This window comes from Heptranchias perlo, unplaced genomic scaffold (genome assembly GCF_035084215.1).
Source record: "Heptranchias perlo isolate sHepPer1 unplaced genomic scaffold, sHepPer1.hap1 HAP1_SCAFFOLD_494, whole genome shotgun sequence".
Taxonomy (NCBI): Eukaryota; Metazoa; Chordata; class Chondrichthyes; order Hexanchiformes; family Hexanchidae; genus Heptranchias; species Heptranchias perlo.
In genome coordinates, this window is record NW_027139510.1 from 95,564 (window position 1) to 109,688 (window position 14,125).

Below are 14,125 nucleotides of genomic sequence, written 5' to 3' on the forward strand. Positions count from 1 at the left end.
CCTGGGCAGCTCACACAGTATCCATCCATCTCCCCCCCTCGGGAGCTCACACAGTATCCATCCATCTCCCCCCCCCCCTCGGGGCCTGGGCAGCTCACACAGTATCCATCCATCTTCCCCCCTCAGGGCCTGGGCAGCTCACACAGTATCCATCCATCTCCCCCCCTCGGGGCCTGGGCAGCTCACACAGTATCCATCCATCTCCCCCCCCCTCGGGCCTGGGCAGCTCACACAGTATCCATCCATCTCCCCCCCTCGGGGCCTGGGCAGCTCACACAGTATCCATCCATCTCCCCCCCTCGGGGCCTGGGCAGCTCACACAGTATCCATCCACCTCCCACTGCGAGGCCTGGGCAGCTCACACCGTATCCATCCACCTCCCACTGCGAGGCCTGGGCAGCTCGCACAGTATCAATCCATCTCCCCCCCCTCGGGGCCTGGGCAGCTCACACAGTATCCATCCACCTCCCCCCCTCGGGGCCTGGGCAGCTCACACAGTATCCATCCATCTCCCCACCTCGGGGCCTGGGCAGCTCACACCGTATCCATCCATCTCCCCCCCCTCGGGCCTGGGCAGCTCACACAGTATCCATCCATCTCCCCCCCCTCGGGGCCTGGGCAGCTCACACAGTATCCATCCATCTCGCCCCCTCGGGCCTGGGCAGCTCACACAGTATCCATCCATCTCCCCCCCTCGGGGCCCGGGCAGCTCACACAGTATCCATCCACCTCCCACTTCGAGGCCTGGGCAGCTCACACAGTATCCATCCATCTCCCCCCCCCTCGGGGCCTGGGCAGCTCACACAGTATCCATCCATCTCCCCCCCTCGGGGCCTGGGCAGCTCACACAGTATCCATCCATCTCCCCCCCTCGGGGCCTGGGCAGCTCACACAGTATCCATCCACCTCCCACTGCGAGGCCTGGGCAGCTCACACCGTATCCATCCACCTCCCACTGCGAGGCCTGGGCAGCTCGCACAGTATCAATCCATCTCCCCCCCTCAGGGCCTGGGCAGCTCACACAGTATCAATCCATCTCCCCCCCCTCGGGGCCTGGGCAGCTCACACAGTATCCATCCACCTCCCCCCCTCGGGGCCTGGGCAGCTCACACAGTATCCATCCATCTCCCCACCTCGGGGCCTGGGCAGCTCACACCGTATCCATCCATCTCCCCCCCCTCGGGCCTGGGCAGCTCACACAGTATCCATCCATCTCCCCCCCCCCTCGGGGCCTGGGCAGCTCACACAGTATCCATCCATCTCCCCCCCCTCAGGGCCTGGGCAGCTCACACAGTATCCATCCATCTCCCCCCTCCTCGGGGCCTGGGCAGCTCACACAGTCTCCATCCACCTCCCCCCCTCGGGGCATGGGCAGCTCACACAGTATCCATCCATCTCCCCCCCTCGGGCCTGGGCAGCTCACACAGTATCCATCCATCTCTCCCCCTCCGGGCCTGGGCAGCTCACACCGTATCCATCCATCTCCCCCCCTCGGGGCCTGGGCAGCTCACACAGTATCCATCCATCTCCCCCCCTCGGGGCCTGGGCAGCTCACACAGTATCCATCCATCTCCCCCCCTCGGGGCCTGGGCAGCTCACACAGTATCCATCCATCTCCCCGCCTCGGGGCCTGGGCAGCTCACACAGTATCCATCCATCTCCCCCCCTCGGGCCTGGGCAGCTCACACAGTATCCATCCATCTCCCACTTCGAGGCCTGGGCAGCTCACACAGTATCCATCCACCTCCCCCACTCGGGGCCTGGGCAGCTCACACAGTATCCATCCATCTCCCCCCATCAGGGCCCGGGCAGCTCACACAGTATCCATCCATCTCCCCCCCTCGGGGCCTGGGCAGCTCACACAGTATCCATCCATCTCCCCCCCTCGGGGCCTGGGCAGCTCACACAGTATCCATCCATCTCCCCCCCTCGGGCCTGGGCAGCTCACACAGTATCCATCCATCTCCCCCCCTCGGGGCCTGGGCAGCTCACACAGTATCCATCCATCTCCCCCCCTCGGGGCCTGGGCAGCTCACACAGTATCCATCCACCTCCCCACCTCAGGGCCTGGGCAGCTCACACAGTATCCATCCATCTCCCCCCCTCGGGCCTGGGCAGCTCACACAGTATCCATCCATCTCCCCCCCTCGGGGCCTGGGCAGCTCACACAGTATCCATCCATCTCCACCCCTCGGGGCCTGGGCAGCTCACACAGTATCCATCCATCTCCCCCCCTCGGGGCCTGGGCAGCTCACACAGTATCCATCCATCTCCCCCCCCCTCGGGCCTGGGCAGCTCACACAGTATCCATCCATCTCCCCCCCTCGGGGCCTGGGCAGCTCACACAGTATCCATCCATCTCCCCCCCTCGGGGCCTGGGCAGCTCACACAGTATCCATCCATCTCCACCCCTCGGGGCCTGGGCAGCTCACACAGTATCCATCCATCTCCCCCCCTCGGGCCTGGGCAGCTCACACAGTATCCATCCATCTCCCCCCCTCGGGCCTGGGCAGCTCACACAGTATCCATCCATCTCCCCCCCTCGGGGCCTGGGCAGCTCACACAGTATCCATCCATCTCCCCCCCTCGGGCCTGGGCAGCTCACACAGTATCCATCCACCTCCCCCACTCGGGGCCTGGGCAGCTCACACAGTATCCATCCATCTCCCCCCATCAGGGCCCGGGCAGCTCACACAGTATCCATCCATCTCCCCCCCTCGGGGCCTGGGCAGCTCACACAGTATCCATCCATCTCCCCCCATCGGGGCCTGGGCAGCTCACACAGTATCCATCCATCTCCCCCCCTCAGGGCCTGGGCAGCTCACACAGTATCCATCCATCTCCCCCCCTCAGGGCCTGGGCAGCTCACACCGTATCCATCCATCTCCCCCCCCCTCGGGGCCTGGGCAGCTCACACAGTATCCATCCATCTCCCCCCCTCGGGGCCTGGGCAGCTCACACAGTATCCATCCATCTCCCCCCCTCAGGGCCTGGGCAGCTCACACAGTATCCATCCATCTCCCCCCCCCTCGGGCCTGGGCAGCTCACACAGTATCCATCCATCTCCCCCCCTCAGGGCCTGGGCAGCTCACACAGTATCCATCCATCTCCCCCCCCCTCGGGCCTGGGCAGCTCACACAGTATCCATCCATCTCCGCCCCTCGGGCCTGGGCAGCTCACACAGTATCCATCCATCTCCCCCCCTCAGGGCCTGGGCAGCTCACACAGTATCCATCCATCTCCCCCCCCCTCGGGGCCTGGGCAGCTCACACAGTATCCATCCATCTCCCCCCCTCAGGGCCTGGGCAGCTCACACAGTATCCATCCATCTCCCCCCTCGGGGCCTGGGCAGCTCACACAGTATCCATCCATCTCCCCCCCCCTCGGGGCCTGGGCAGCTCACACAGTATCCATCCATCTCCCCCCCTCGGGGCCTGGGCAGCTCACACAGTATCCATCCATCTCCCCCCCCCTCGGGGCCTGGGCAGCTCACACAGTATCCATCCATCTCCCCCCCTCAGGGCCTGGGCAGCTCACACAGTATCCATCCATCTCCCCCCCCTCGGGCCTGGGCAGCTCACACAGTATCCATCCATCTCCCCCCCTCAGGGCCTGGGCAGCTCACACAGTATCCATCCATCTCCCCCCCCCTCGGGGCCTGGGCAGCTCACACAGTATCCATCCATCTCCCCCCCTCAGGGCCTGGGCAGCTCACACAGTATCCATCCATCTCCCCCCCCTCGGGCCTGGGCAGCTCACACAGTATCCATCCATCTCCCCCCCTCAGGGCCTGGGCAGCTCACACAGTATCCATCCATCTCCCCCCCCCTCGGGGCCTGGGCAGCTCACACAGTATCCATCCATCTCCCCCCCTCAGGGCCTGGGCAGCTCACACAGTATCCATCCATCTCCCCCCCCTCGGGCCTGGGCAGCTCACACAGTATCCATCCATCTCCGCCCCTCGGGCCTGGGCAGCTCACACAGTATCCATCCATCTCCGCCCCTCGGGCCTGGGCAGCTCACACAGTATCCATCCATCTCCCCCCCTCGGGGCCTGGGCAGCTCACACAGTATCCATCCATCTTCCCCCCCTCGGGGCCTGGGCAGCTCACACAGTATCCATCCATCTCCCCCCATCAGGGCCTGGGCAGCTCACACAGTATCCATCCATCTCCCCCCCTCGGGGCCTGGGCAGCTCACACAGTATCCATCCATCTCCCCCCCTCGGGGCCTGGGCAGCTCACACAGTATCCATCCATCTCCCCCCCCCTCGGGGCCTGGGCAGCTCACACAGTATCCATCCATCTCCCCCCCTCGGGGCCTGGGCAGCTCACACAGTATCCATCCATCTCCCCCCCCTCGGGGCCTGGGCAGCTCACACAGTATCCATCCATCTCCCCCCATCAGGGCCTGGGCAGCTCACACAGTATCCATCCATCTCCCCCCCTCAGGGCCTGGGCAGCTCACACAGTATCCATCCATCTCCCCCCCCCTCGGGGCCTGGGCAGCTCACACAGTATCCATCCATCTCCCCCACTCGGGGCCTGGGCAGCTCACACAGTATCCATCCATCTCCCCCCCCCTCAGGGCCTGGGCAGCTCACACCGTATCCATCCATCTCCCCCCTCGGGGCCTGGGCAGCTCACACAGTATCCATCCATCTCCCCCCCCTCGGGGCCTGGGCAGCTCACACAGTATCCATCCATCTCCCCCCCTCAGGGCCTGGGCAGCTCACGCAGTATCCATCCATCTCCCCTCCCTCGGGCCTGGGCAGCTCACACAGTATCCATCCATCTCCCGCCCTCGGGCCTGGGCAGCTCACACAGTATCCATCCATCTCCCCCCCCTCAGGGCCTGGGCAGCTCACACAGTATCCATCCATCTCCACCCCTCGGGGCCTGGGCAGCTCACACAGTATCCATCCATCTCCCCCCCTCGGGGCCTGGGCAGCTCACACAGTATCCATCCATCTCCCCCCCTCGGGGCCTGGGCAGCTCACACCGTATCCATCCATCTCCCCCCCCCCTCGGGCCTGGGCAGCTCACACCGTATCCATCCATCTCCCCTCCCTCGGGCCTGGGCAGCTCACACAGTATCCATCCATCTCCCCCCCTCGGGGCCTGGGCAGCTCACACAGTATCCATCCATCTCCCCCCCTCGGGGCCTGGGCAGCTCACACCGTATCCATCCATCTCCCCCACTCGGGGCCTGGGCAGCTCACACAGTATCCATCCACCTCCCCCCCTCGGAGCATGGGCAGCTCACACAGTATCCATCCATCTCCCCCCCTCAGGGCCTGGGCAGCTCACACCGTATCCATCCATCTCCCCCCCTCAGGGCCTGGGCAGCTCACACAGTATCCATCCACCTCCCCCCCTCGGAGCATGGGCAGCTCACACAGTATCCATCCATCTCCCCCCCTCAGGGCCTGGGCAGCTCACACCGTATCCATCCATCTCCCCCCCTCAGGGCCTGGGCAGCTCACACAGTATCCATCCACCTCCCCCCCTCGGAGCATGGGCAGCTCACACAGTATCCATCCATCTCCCCCCCTCAGGGCCTGGGCAGCTCACACAGTATCCATCCATCTCCCCCCCTCGGGGCCTGGGCAGCTCACACCGTATCCATCCACCTCCCCACCTCAGGGCCTGGGCAGCTCACACAGTATCCATCCACCTCCCCACCTCAGGGCCTGGGCAGCTCACACAGTATCCATCCATCTCCCCCCCCTCGGGGCCTGGGCAGCTCACACAGTATCCATCCACCTCCCCACCTCAGGGCCTGGGCAGCTCACACAGTATCCATCCATCTCGCCCCCTCGGGGCCTGGGCAGCTCACACAGTATCCATCCACCTCCCCACCTCAGGGCCTGGGCAGCTCACACAGTATCCATCCATCTCCCCCCCCTCGGGCCTGGGCAGCTCACACAGTATCCATCCATCTCCCCCCCTCAGGGCCTGGGCAGCTCACACAGTATCCATCCATCTCCACCCCTCGGGGCCTGGGCAGCTCACACAGTATCCATCCATCTCCACCCCTCGGGGCCTGGGCAGCTCACACAGTATCCATCCATCTCCCCCCCCTCGGGCCTGGGCAGCTCACACAGTATCCATCCATCTCCCCCCCCTCGGGCCTGGGCAGCTCACACAGTATCCATCCATCTCCCCCCCTCGGGGCCTGGGCAGCTCACACAGTATCCATCCATCTCCCCCCCTCAGGGCCTGGGCAGCTCACACAGTATCCATCCATCTCCCCCCCCTCAGGGCCTGGGCAGCTCACACAGTATCCATCCATCTCCCCCCCCTCAGGGCCTGGGCAGCTCACACAGTATCCATCCATCTCCCCCCCTCGGGGCCTGGGCAGCTCACACAGTATCCATCCATCTCCCCCCCTCGGGCCTGGGCAGCTCACACAGTATCCATCCATCTCCCCCCCTCAGGGCCTGGGCAGCTCACACAGTATCCATCCATCTCCCCCCCTCGGGGCCTGGGCAGCTCACACAGTATCCATCCATCTCCCCCCCTCGGGGCCTGGGCAGCTCACACAGTATCCATCCATCTCCCCTCCTCGGGGCCTGGGCAGCTCACACAGTATCCATCCATCTCCCCCCCTCGGGGCCTGGGCAGCTCACACAGTATCCATCCATCTCCCCCCCTCGGGGCCTGGGCAGCTCACACAGTATCCATCCATCTCCCCTCCTCGGGCCTGGGCAGCTCACACAGTATCCATCCATCTCCCCCCCCCCTCGGGCCTGGGCAGCTCACACCGTATCCATCCATCTCCCCCCCCTCGGGGCCTGGGCAGCTCACACAGTATCCATCCATCTCCCCCCCTCGGGGCCTGGGCAGCTCACACAGTATCCATCCATCTCCCCCCCACCTCGGGCCTGGGCAGCTCACACCGTATCCATCCATCTCCCCCCCCTCGGGGCCTGGGCAGCTCACACAGTATCCATCCACCTCCCCCCCTCGGGGCCTGGGCAGCTCACACAGTATCCATCCACCTCCCCCCCTCGGGGCCTGGGCAGCTCACACCGTATCCATCCATCTCCCCCCCCTCGGGACTGGGCAGCTCACACAGTATCCATCCACCTCCCACTGCGAGGCCTGGGCAGCTCACACCGTATCCATCCACCTCCCACTGCGAGGCCTGGGCAGCTCGCACAGTATCAATCCATCTCCCCCCCCTCGGGGCCTGGGCAGCTCACACAGTATCCATCCACCTCCCCCCCTCGGGGCCTGGGCAGCTCACACAGTATCCATCCATCTCCCCACCTCGGGGCCTGGGCAGCTCACACCGTATCCATCCATCTCCCCCCCCTCGGGCCTGGGCAGCTCACACAGTATCCATCCATCTCCCCACCTCGGGCCTGGGCAGCTCACACAGTATCCATCCATCTCCCCCCCTCGGGGCCTGGGCAGCTCACACAGTATCCATCCATCTCCACCCCTCGGGGCCTGGGCAGCTCACACAGTATCCATCCATCTCCCCCCCCTCGGGCCTGGGCAGCTCACACCGTATCCATCCATCTCCCCCCCCCTCGGGGCCTGGGCAGCTCGCACAGTATCCATCCATCTCCCCCCCTCGGGGCCTGGGCAGCTCACACAGTATCCATCCATCTCCCCCCCCTCGGGCCTGGGCAGCTCACACCGTATCCATCCATCTCCCCCCCTCGGGCCTGGGCAGCTCACACAGTATCCATCCATCTCCCCCCCTCAGGGCCCGGGCAGCTCACACCGTATCCATCCATCTCCCCCCCTCGGGGCCTGGGCAGCTCACACAGTATCCATCCATCTCCCCCCCCTCGGGCCTGGGCAGCTCACACAGTATCCATCCACCTCCCCACCTCAGGGCCTGGGCAGCTCACACAGTATCCATCCATCTCCCCCCCCTCGGGCCTGGGCAGCTCACACAGTATCCATCCACCTCCCCACCTCAGGGCCTGGGCAGCTCACACAGTATCCATCCATCTCCCCGCCTCAGGGCCCGGGCAGCTCACACCGTATCCATCCATCTCCCCCCCCTCGGGCCTGGGCAGCTCACACAGTATCCATCCATCTCCCCCCCCCCTCGGGGCCTGGGCAGCTCACACAGTATCCATCCACCTCCCCCCCTCGGGGCCTGGGCAGCTCACACAGTATCCATCCATCTCCCCCCCTCGGGGCCCGGGCAGCTCACACAGTATCCATCCATCTCCACCCCTCGGGGCCTGGGCAGCTCACACAGTATCCATCCACCTCCCCCCCTCGGGGCCTGGGCAGCTCACACAGTATCCATCCATCTCCCCCCCTCGGGGCCCGGGCAGCTCACACAGTATCCATCCATCTCCACCCCTCGGGGCCTGGGCAGCTCACGCAGTATCCATCCATCTCCCCCCGCCTCGGGCCTGGGCAGCTCACACAGTATCCATCCACCTCCCCACCTCAGGGCCTGGGCAGCTCACACAGTATCCATCCATCTCCCCCCCTCGGGGCCTGGGCAGCTCACACAGTATCCATCCATCTCCCCCCCCTCGGGCCTGGGCAGCTCACACAGTATCCATCCATCTCCCCCTCTCGGGGCCTGGGCAGCTCACACAGTATCCATCCATCTCCCTCCCTTGGGCCTGGGCAGCTCACACCATATCCATCCACCTCCCACTTCAAGGCCTGGGCAGCTCACACCATATCCATCCACCTCCCCCCCCTCGGGCCTGGGCAGCTCACACAGTATCCATCCATCTCCCCCCCCTCGGGCCTGGGCAGCTCACACAGTATCCATCCATCTCCCTCCCTTGGGCCTGGGCAGCTCACACAGTATCCATCCACCTCCCCCCCCTCGGGCCTGGGCAGCTCACACAGTATCCATCCATCTCCCTCCCTTGGGCCTGGGCAGCTCACACAGTATCCATCCATCTCCCCCCCTCGGGGCCTGGGCAGCTCACACAGTATCCATCCATCTCCCCCCCTCGGGGCCTGGGCAGCTCACACAGTATCCATCCATCTCCCCCCCTCGGGCCTGGGCAGCTCACACAGTATCCATCCATCTCCCTCCCTTGGGCCTGGGCAGCTCACACAGTATCCATCCATCTCCCCCCCTCGGGGCCTGGGCAGCTCACACAGTATCCATCCATCTCCCTCCCTTGGGCCTGGGCAGCTCACACCATATCCATCCACCTCCCACTTCGAGGCTTGGGCATCTCACACAGTATCCATCCATCTCCACCCCTCAGGCCTGGGCAGCTCACACAGTATCCATCCATCTCCCCACCTCAGGGCCTGGGCAGCTCACACAGTATCCATCCATCTCCCCCCCCTCGGGCCTGGGCAGCTCACACAGTATCCATCCATCTCCCCCCCTCGGGGCCTGGGCAGCTCACACAGTATCCATCTATCTCCCCCCCGTCGGGGCCTGGGCAGCTCACACAGTATCCATCCATCTCCCCCCCTCGGGGCCTGGGCAGCTCACACAGTATCCATCTATCTCCCCCCCGTCGGGGCCTGGGCAGCTCACACCGTATCCATCCATCTCCCCCCCCGTCGGGGCCTGGGCAGCCTTGCTCCTCTCCTTCCCCCTTCCTAACTGCAACACTGAACTGAATACAGATAGATTTTATTTTCACAAGGTGCTCAGTCTCCCTGCGGGAGCTGAGTCCCTTCCCACATCACCAGAAGCGATTTTTGTGAACCTTCCCTGCGATATTCCTTTCTGACAGGACGGAACAAAAATTGTCAAATCCCCCTAAAGCAACCTTTTGCTTCAATCCTTTGAAATACAGCCGCGGCCAGTGCTCTGTGGCTCACACCACCAGGGTAACAGCTCCTCAATCAACCCACAGGGCGATGCCTCAGTCTCCTCTCCAATTCACACACCCCTGATCTCTTCCCCCCCCACCACACCAACACCTCCTCCTTTCCAATCAATCACCTCCTCTTTTAATTCTCACTTTCCAATCCCACCTCCGTCTGCTCACATCTCTAATTCCATCTTTCACACCTGTCACTCTCTCTTTATTGGACAAATCCAATTATTTGCCTTGCCGTCCAGTTTTTCTTTGTCTGGTTAAAGTTGCTGCCCACCTTGTGACAGGTTTCCTGCTGACACACACTCCACATGTTATTTTATTTTTTGTACCCATGATCACAATTAGGTTTAAAGTTCTCCTTGGGTTAGGCTTTGAGCCTTTGGTTAGTCCTGAGGTAGGGAAGCCCGAGAGGCTGCCGCTGGCACCCGCCCACACGGCCGCTGGCACCCGCCCACACGGCCGCTGGCACCCGCCCACACGGCCGCTGGCACCCGCCCACACGGCCGCTGGCACCCGCCCACACGGCCGCTGGCACCCACTAACCCTCACAAGGTGAACGATACTGACATGCAGCTTCATGTGAATCTGGAAACATCAGAGTGGGAAAAATGCACAAATCTTTAGCCAATAGGAGGAGAAAGAGTTCGAAAGTTTACCAGAGTCTGAAGTCACAGCGCTGGTTTTCAAAGCCTGTACTTTGCAGCCTTCACTGATTACATACCTTCAGGTGAAGAGTCTAAACTCTTCACCCACACAGTCATTGTATGCGACAGGTTTACAGTCTCCTACATTACACTGCCAATAGAATTGACTGTGGAGCACAGGGCCTTTGTTTGAGGTAAAACAAGTGGTAGCAAGGATGGCGAAGGAGCAATTGCAAAGCTGGTGTTGGACTTTAGGAGGACAGAGACTGGTGAAATGGGCAGACACATGGCAGATGAAATTTAATACAGAGAAGTGTGAAGATGAGGAGGCAAAATAAATTAAATGGTACAATTTTAAAGGGGGTGCAGAAACAGAGTGCACATACACAAATCTTAGAGTGTGGCAGGATAAGTTGATAAGGCTGTTAAAATAGCATATGGGATCCTGGGCTTTATAAATAAAGGCATACATTACAAAAGAAAGGAAGTTATGGTAAATCTTTATAAATCACTGGTTATGTTCCAGGCGGAATATCGTGTCCAGTTCTGGGCTCCACACTTTGGGAAGGATCTCAAGGCCTCGGAGAGGCTGCAGAGGAGATTTCCTAGAATGGTACACTCCCCACCACTTAAATCGTCCATGTTTAAAACAGGCAGTCGCTTATTTCGGCCGTCTGAAGTGCTCCATTTATTTTGGGCAGAAACAGCCATTTACTCACTAGTTCACATTAAAAGAGCCTCATTGAGGCAGACTTCACTCCTCACCACCATCATTTTGCTGCAGGATTATTTCGATGCCCCGAAGCTGGGAATGTGTTCCATTGCTTCAGATGTTACAGTTTCTCTCAAAACATGAACCGTTCTGATTCGCAGCCTCTGCTGTTGATAAAGTTGGGTTCGGGACATTTCGTCATTTCCTAATTTATAGCTTTCCATCGGTTTCTTCTGAAAGTTTATAGAATCATAGGGGGGAAATTTAACCCCCCCCCCCAACCCACAAGAAGCAGGGGAGGGTCGGGTGCTAAATCATAAAATTCGCAAAACCCAACCCCAACCCATCGCGCACGGGCCTGTTTCCATCTTAACCGCGGTGGATATCGGAGTGTCCAATTAACTCGCTCTGGAGAGACCGGTCCGCCATTAACATATTTAAATTAGGTTCCTTTCCTGAGATCCAGTGCTTTGAAATTAACGTCCCCTGCAAGGGTTTCCCGGGGTTCAGGAAACTGGTCAGTAAATCAGAGGAGAAATCGAGTGGCACTTCATGGGGCTGGTTAAAGGTCAGGTGTCCTGATCTCAATAAAGGATCAATGCTCACAGCTGCTTTCTCAGTTCCCTCTGGGAAACGGTTTGCTGAGAGTTCTTGTGCTGAGAGACCTGTTGGGAATGTTTGGAGGAGTTCACACAGAGAACATCAGGATGATGGCGCCATGGCTGCTCCAGATTGGATTTTGGATGAGGAAGACAATGACCATCTACAGCAGTAAGGGCTTGCTGTGGAGAGAGCTGCAGGTGGACAACAGGGAGGGGAGCAACAGAGAGGGGACGAGGTTGCAGGAGGCACTACCCAAGTGACAGGGTGTACAGACAAAGGCTCAGCTTCCTTGACCGCTCGGAAGAGCAGCAATGCAACATCCCCGACCTGGTCGTACCTGGAACCAGCCTTAAGGGGTGGCTGCTAGGCGACAAAGGATACCCCTTTTAAATCTGGCTGTTGACGCCTCTGAGAAACCCCAGAGTGCTACAACGACAGCCATATGACAGCCAGATGTGTCATCGAGCAAGCCATCAGCATACTCGAGATGTATTTCAGGTGCCTGGACAAGTCTGGTGACGCCCTTCAGTACACGCCAGTGAGGGTCTCCAGGATAATCGTGGTGGGCTGCGTTGTGCACAACATAGTGCAGCAGCGAGGACTAGTGGTAGAGGAGGAACAAGCCACTCAGCACTCCTCATTTGATGAGGATTCCAATGGAGAGGAGGAGGAGGATGAGGAGGAGGAAGATGAAGATGGGGCACCCAATGCCAGACTACCCGATCACATTGCTGCTCAGGATGCCAGGGGTGCCCCAATAGCTCGAAGGTTCAGTTAGTTTCTCAAACTGGACCAAATTAACTATCACATTACCCCCCTCCCCACTGACACAAAGCAGTCCTGTAACTAACCATCGACCCATTGCACATCCACCAATTAATCCCAGTCAATTCACGTCCTCACATTCATCACCAAGCGACTGAAAACCTGAGTTGCCACCCGATCGGCAAGAATGGTGAACACAGGGAAGTGATGCAAAGTAATAACTTATATGTGAATAAATAAAGGAAACTTACCAACACGACATTTTCACAAACACCCATGGCCATTCCCTCGGTGAACTACAAAGCTTGTCTTTTTCTTTCTCGACCGCTCCTACCTGGTGTAACCCCTGTGGCTCCAGTAGAGGTAGAGGCAGAGGCAGGCTGCTCTGATCCCTGCTCTGACTTCGGAGATGCTCACGGCCGATGACCTTTGAGTGTTGGAACCCGTGAGGGTCCCGCCAAAGACTGTACCTGTGCAGGGGCAGACTCGGCCATCAGGAGAGGACTGGTTGAGGGGGGGGCAACGGGTGAGACGTGGGAGTGCTTTGAGTGGAGTTCCCACTTCTGTGTCCCCTTTCACCATCATCCCTCTCCTGGGCCTGCAGCACATCACTCCTACCTCTCTGCGTGGGAGCAGCTTGGTACAGATCTGTGATGCCTTGTGAGGCCACAGCTAAGGTATCTGTCATCCTGTTTAAGGCAGCAGACATGTTGGTTTCCATAGTCTGTACGGCCGTGGTCGGGGCCTGCAGGGATTGATTACATTGCCCCGATTGAAGTTCCACAGAGGAGGCCACTCCATCCATGGAAGATATCCTCGCAATGCCCTGCGACATCAGACCACAAATGCTTAAGCTGGACTTCTCCGTCCTCTCTGCTACTGTGGACCGTGTGTGTGGCATAACTGCCAGCACCTTGCAAATTTGCTGCTGACCCTTTATGATCCTCCTTTTCATTGGTGTAACGTAACACCCCTATTCAAGAAGGGAGTGAGACAGAAAGCAGGTAACTATAGACCAGTTAGCCTAACATCTGTCATTGGGAAAATGCTAGAATCCATTATTAAGGAAGTAGTAGCAGGACATTTGGAGACTCATAATACAATCAAGGAGAGTCAACATGGTTTTATGAAGGGGAAATTGTGTCTGACAAATTTATTCGAGTTCTTTGAGGAAGTAACGGGCAGGGTAGATAAAGGGGAACCAATGGATGCAGTATATTTGGATTTCCAAAAGGCATTCGATAAGGTGCCACATAAAAGATTACTGCACAAGATAAGAGCTCGTGGTGTTGAGGGTAATATACTGGCATGGATAGAGGATTGGCTAACTAACAGAAAACAAAGAGTCAGGATAAAAGGGTCATTTTCAAAATGGCAATCTGTAACTAGTGGGGTGCCGCAGGGCTCAGTGCTGGGGCCTCAACTATTTACAATATATATCAATGACTTGAATGAAGGAACAGAGTGTCTTGTGTCCAAATTTGCTGATGATACAAAGATAGGTGGAAAAGCAAGTTGCAATGAGGATACAAAGTGTCTGCAAAGGGATATTGACAAGTTAAGCGAATGGGCAAAAATTTGGCAGATGGAATATAATGTGGGAAAATGTGAAGTCAT

General features: G+C 59.8%; 1 protein-coding gene across 1 annotated transcript in view; it reads right to left on the minus strand.

Annotated features, from left to right (window-relative positions):
• Positions 1-14,125, minus strand: part of chid1 (chitinase domain containing 1) — an 85,966-nt gene that overhangs the window by 12,229 nt on the left and 59,612 nt on the right. The window lies entirely within an intron of this gene.